Raw genomic sequence first — 6,000 nt, 5'->3', positions numbered from 1 at the left:
GGTGTTTACCTTCTTCTGGCCAGCTTCCTCCTCCCTCGTTTCTCTTCACAAAGCCATGGGCAGTGGCTCCTACGTGTATCCCATAGATAGGCCGGAAGCCTTCCCTCTGATGTCGGAGGAGTTTACTTATTACCATCATTATTGCATTCATCATATGTACCACAGATCTTTTCAAGCTTTCGTTTTAGTATTGTAAATAGAGAATGACACGGGGAGCGATCCCCGCGGGGAACCGCGGCGTGGCTGCGGTTTGGCTGCGGGCTATGGAGACTCCATAGCCAAATCACTGCAGACACGGGGACAAAAGTTTTCACCGCCCGCAAAAACGGTGAAAAGATTTGTCCCCACAGGCAAATGTATCCCCTTCTACATACCGCGATTTACCGGGTCTTCACCGTGTGTTCGGTTCACTTTGGGACAGGTGTCTGATTTTTTTCCGGCGGCCATGCTTGTCGGCCATGTGGTCTCCTCCAACTCGTCTCTCTCCACCCGACTTGCACGTTGCTTGACTCCGCCCCTTCAATATTCTGGCTCCTCATTAGTCAGTTCTTTCCTGCTCAAGAAGGGGACCAATCGCTACTGCCACTCATGATATTTAATGGGTTGCAGTAGCAATTGGAAATCAGGGGATTTCGGAGCTGAGAGGCAAGCCCAGGATTTTTTTTGGAGTCACTGCCTGGATTGGAGAGGAGTCACTGCTTCAGACTTGGAGGAGCTGAAATTTCATTGAAAACTTTGGCGCTACAAGTAGAGGTAAGGTGCACACTTTCCTATTACTTGCCTGCCCAGGGTTGGCGGTGGCGGCAGGGGTGGGGGGGGGGGATTCTTTGACTGGTTGGAGACGGGAGTCTGGCTGAGCTGGGAGCTGGTTCTTTTTTTTTTTTAATCTGAGTACTAGTGTAGTAGTGTGCTGTGTCCATTCCCATGGGTTACTGAATCCTATTCCTGAACATGTGCTGCAAGAATGGAGGAATCCAGCACATGTTCAGTATGTAACCCATGGGAATACGTTAATAAAGATAAGTATATAAAATCATACCTGTTTGAGGCTTTTATGCATGCTGCGGTGACGGTGACGGGCGGTGAATGGGATGGCAGTGGTGGTGACGGGGTGGTGAAAGGGATGGCGGTGACGGGGACGGGGCGGTGAAGGGAACGGCGGTGATGGGGCGGTGCAGAGGATGGTGGGACGGGGACGGGGTGGTGACGGGGACAGATTTTTTCCCCATGTCATTCTCTAATTGTAAACCACCGAGATCTATTGGCAATATATAGCTCAAGCGGTAATGCAAATTTTAATAAACCATAAAACCACAATATGAGGACTGAAGACAACAGGGGATAAGAATGATCTTTGGATGTGAAGAAGTGTAGTTAAAGATTGAAATTGGATAGGCCCTACTACAGGATAAAATGGTGCCCTTGGCAAGGGTTGCATTCCTTTTCAGTCTCACATACTGTATTTGCAGACTCTCAGATTGACTAAACAGGGTGTCATGGCCAGAGCAGTCACTGGACCCTGGGCAAGCAATGCTTTTGTCAGTCCCCAACTCTCTTCAGTCTTACATGCTCAAGGCTGGCATGGCCCCTCCCTCTTTCCTCTCCCCTTCCCCCAGCTTGCTGTCCCAGGCAGTTTTCTTCCTTGCTCACACCTTGCAAAATTTTGGGGTCCTCTTATATCAAGAATATGCAACCTAAACAGGCCCTGTATTCCATTTCATCCATTAATTATATTTTAAAGCCAGGTTTAGAGCTCAGATAGCACTGTTTTTGCCAGGTACTTGTGACCTGAATTGACCACCAGGAAGACAGGATATTGGGCTAGATCAGTGATCTCAAACTCAAACCCTTTGCAGGGCCAGATTTTGGATTTGTAGGTACTTGGAGGGCCTCAGAAAAAAATAATGTCTTATTAAAGAAATGACAATTTTGCATGAGGTAAAACGTTATAGTTTATAAATCTTTCCTTTTGGCTAAGTCTTAATAATAATATTGTACTTTATAGCTAAAGAGACATATGATCAAGAAACTGTTTTATTTTACTTTTGTGATTATGATAAACATACCGAGGGCCTCAAAATAGAACCTGGAGGGCCGCATGTGGCCCCCGGGCCACAAGTTTGAGACCACTGGGCTAGATGGACCATTGCTCTGACCAAGTAAGGCTATTCTTATGTTCCATGATATATTGTTGTTTTCTTCAAAATACCTTTTAGCAGCTCATACAAAAAGACAAACTTCCTTATGGAAAATAATAATTAGATCAAACATTATTAAAAAAGCACCCCGGAAAAATGTTTTTCTCTGTAAATTTTGGCCCCCTTTTATCAAGCTGCATTAGGGGTTTTTATTGCCGGCTGCTGCAGTAAAAGCGCTTCGGAGCTTTTACTACAGTGGCTGGTGATAAAAAAAACACTAACGTGACTTGATAAAAGGGGGGCTTTTATTTGGAATAACCAAACACAGTGTATGGTTGGGCAGACTGGATGGACTATTTGGGTCTTTATCTGCCATCAATTACTAGGTTACTATGTTACAGCATTCTTTTCCATATATGTTTAGAATTGGAAAAAGGAAAATTGCTAAATCAGATATGCTATCTAATAATGCCCTCTAGTGGTTGAGTACTAGACTGCAATTCAATAATTTTATTTCAAAATAAATCCAGAGTGCAGACTATAATTAATATTTTATGTGTTATAAGAAATCCTTAAACATCTAAAGAGCTGATTCTGCCCTGGATGTAGCTGCTTCCAAGTCTCACACCTTCATTAGTTCCAGTCACCCCCACAATACAGTTTCAACTTGCATGAAACCACTATTTCAGTCATGGATTGCTTGTAGCCAATGCACCATGCATTTTGTTTAAATTAACACAAATTATGTGCATTAAGGGAGTATTCTACAACTGGGCATCTAGATTTATGTTTTGGGAAAGCACTTATATGAAAGCTATTCTATAAAGAAAAGTAGGTGCCTACTTTTTTAAAATAATAGAATACTAGTATATGCCACTTTGCATACACTTACTTTGCAGCATGCAAGTTTATACCAGCTATACACTTAGATTGCAAAAGCACATAAATGATAAGATTTTATAATCTGCAAGAATGTGTATCCCGCCCACAATCTATCCAAACTCTGCCCAAGTGAATGCCCCCCTGCAAAGTATACACCATCACATTTTGGCGTGTATTTACAGAATACGGTATAACCAGGAAATGGCCATGTAATCAGCAGTCTGTGACGTAACAAGCAATGGACTGAAGAGCTGCTTCAGATAAGTATGAGTTTGATTGACTTGAGATACTCGCACAACCACTTTTTTCAAAACTAGTTTGTTTTGTATAAGTTAGCACAGACACTTTTGAGCACATTGACAATATGACAGGGGGGACTCTAGTCCAGGACTTGACAAATTTTCATTAAATCTAGAAGTCAGCCCAAACACTTAGGAGCCAGCAGGTGAGATCTCTCTTGCTTCTTCTTCCCCTCCTTCCAACATTGTCCCTATCAAAGTTGGGAGGGGGGATCCCCTCCCAGCATAAGAGCCATTTCAAAATGATTGGGGATGCTAAACCCCATGGAAACTAGCCCTTATTGGACACAGTTAAGGAGTTTGCTTAATATCGGGGGTGTTCAAGCACCCACAACACCCACAGAGCTTGTTCCTATGCCTCCCAGATCAACAGTAGCTCTTTGAGAAACTGACTTACTAAGGCTCTTTTCCTATTTTGTGTCTGTGGGCAAAAAAACCTTAGTAAATCAGTTCCTACAGTGCCTCAGCAAATGATTGGAAGAAGCCAGTAATCTCACATGCTGTCAGTTATATGACAGCACCCTCTAGATAGGTGAAGACTGCATAGCTCCTGCCCCCCCCCCTCACCATAAACGTCATCCAATCTCTCTCTCACTTGCACAAACCCTCCTTTCTCTCTTGTTCACAGAAAACCCTCTGATTTCCCCCAGTTTTTCATTCTGTCTCATACCTCTGTCTTTCTAGCCTTTCGCCTCTCATAGCTAACTCCAGCCTTCAACCTTCACCCTGACTCTCTGACACCTCCATATGTTCCCCTTACCTCACAGGATGCATTTTTAGAAGAAAATGCATGCTTCCTATTCTGCTGCCACAATTCAGCTCAGAATTGTAACCCCTTCTGAGCTCTTTGGGGACAACAGGATAGAAAACAAATTAAATCAATCAATCTGCATAGGAGGCATGAAAGACCAAAATGATTAAGGAGATGGAACTCCTTTTATGTGAGGAAAGACTATATAGGTTAGGGCTCTTCAGCTTGGAAAAGAGACAGTTGATGGGGGGATATGATTGAAGTCTACAAAATCTTGAGTGGTGTAGAACAAGTAAAAGTGATCGATTTTTTTAACTCTTTCAAAAATTATAGACTAGGACACTCAATGAAGTTATATGGCAATACATTTAAAACAAATCGGAGGAAATATTTTTTCACTCACTGAATAGTTAAGCTTTGAAACTCGCTGCCAGAGGATGTGGTAACAATGGTTAGCATAGCTGGGTTTAAAAGAGGTTTGGACAAGTTCCTGGAGGAAAAATCCATGGGGGCATTTTCGATATGACATCTAAGTCTGAGTTTGGATGCTTTGTGAAGTATATCCAAAAATCAGGTAGAGAACATGGTTATTTTCAAAACTGCAAAATGTCTTATCTTTTGTTTCCTGAAAATGACTTTACTAGATGTGTTCGCTCCTAGTGTATGTATATTTTTTTTTAGCAAAAAGACCCAAGTACTGTGATAATCAAATATGTCTAATGAATACTTTCACAAAAAATGTAAATGAAACGTCTAAAAGATGTCCATAGCTCCGTGCCAGCTTAATCATAAAGTGCAGTACAAAAAGCAGAGGAAAAAGCCTCAGGCTGAGGCCCTCCCACCCTCAATGGTGGTTTAAGGTGGTTAGGCAATAACCTCACTGGCAAAAACCTCTGTAATATTGCAAATAGATAAAAGCATTGCTTGGTGCTATTTAAATTTCTTTAGATAATATGCACTTAAAGATAGAGGAAAAATCTTTTCCACTTATCTGTTGTTGATTGGTACACCAACGATGGCCAGCGTTTCACAAGTTGCTGCCTCAGATTTGTTATGGTGGAAGAAGATATCTTTATTATGGTGGAAGAAGATATCTTCTTTTTCAAGGGTCCCGCAGCAACAAGGGGTCATCCGTGGAAAATCAGGGGCGGGAAACTGCACGGGGACACCAGGAAAGGGTGGTTGATCGCTGGAATAGTCTTCCACTTCAGGTTATTGAGGCCAGCAGCGTGCCTGATTTTAAGGCCAAATGGGATAGACACGTGGGATCTATTCACAGAGAAAGGTAGGGGAGGGTCATTGGGGTGGGCAGACTAGATGGGCCGTGGCCCTTATCTGCCGTCTATTTCTATGTTTCTAGGAGGGGCCAGAATTTTTAGTAGACTGACCACACAGACATCCTAGCAGAGCACTGGGGCAGCTTAAGGAGCACTGCATTAAAGGTACCAGGGACACATCTCACCATACACCTTATGGTGAGCCCTCCAAAACCTACTCTATAATATGCAGTTTTCATAACTTTCCTTTTTATGCTGACCCACATCTGTGAAAATGCAGGTATTGCTCACACAACAGCCATTAGTTAGCACGTGAAATATACATGTGCATCTGGTTTCCTCTTCCCTGTTACAGCTCAAGTTGTGCATGCTTCAGTCGTACATGCTTTGCTTACTCGCTATGGAATATTTTCTCCTTAATCTCGTGATAAAAGCTGCTGTTGTAGGTGCACAACACCACTATTTGTCTTTCTGTATCAACTTCTCATGTCTATCTGCTGGGTTTCCCTTCCCCATTGGCAGCCATATGTAGCAAGTGTGTCTGTTTAGGGTTACTGTATGGCTCCAGAAAAAAAAGAGGATGGATTGAGACATCCAGGTTTTACTTCCATTGAAAGTAATGGAAGTAAAACCCTGATATTTCAATCATTCCT

Source organism: Geotrypetes seraphini, chromosome 3 (assembly GCF_902459505.1).
Source record: "Geotrypetes seraphini chromosome 3, aGeoSer1.1, whole genome shotgun sequence".
NCBI lineage: Eukaryota > Metazoa > Chordata > Amphibia > Gymnophiona > Dermophiidae > Geotrypetes > Geotrypetes seraphini.
The sequence above is the reverse complement of the archived record's forward strand: the minus strand, read 5'-3'. Positions refer to the sequence as shown.